Source organism: Eimeria mitis, genomic scaffold, assembly GCF_000499745.2.
Source record: "Eimeria mitis Houghton genomic scaffold, Emh_scaff937, whole genome shotgun sequence".
In the NCBI taxonomy this organism is placed as follows: domain Eukaryota; phylum Apicomplexa; class Conoidasida; order Eucoccidiorida; family Eimeriidae; genus Eimeria; species Eimeria mitis.
Window position 1 is genome coordinate 12,813 of NW_013576904.1, and position 241 is coordinate 13,053.

The window sequence follows — 241 nt, forward strand, 5'->3', positions numbered from 1 at the left end:
TGTATTCTACAGTAAACCAATGATACAGATCGCACATATAAATATGAACAACTGCAGTAAATAAAAAAATTATTTATTAAATAAATAAATAAATAAAATATATTAATAAATAATCAAATAAATAATTAATAAGGCGCTGGCACTAGGTGTTCAGCAATCGATAACCAGTACACCCTAAACCCTAAACCCTAAACCCTAATATATATATATATATATATATATATATATATATATATATATA

At 22.0% G+C, this 241-nt stretch overlaps 1 protein-coding gene across 1 annotated transcript in view; it reads left to right on the forward strand.

Annotated features, from left to right (window-relative positions):
* The window catches only part of EMH_0025710 (thrombospondin type 1 domain-containing protein, putative), a gene marked incomplete at both ends in the record, with an annotated part of 13,093 nt that overhangs the window by 11,851 nt on the left and 1,001 nt on the right, over positions 1-241 (forward strand). The window lies entirely within an intron of this gene.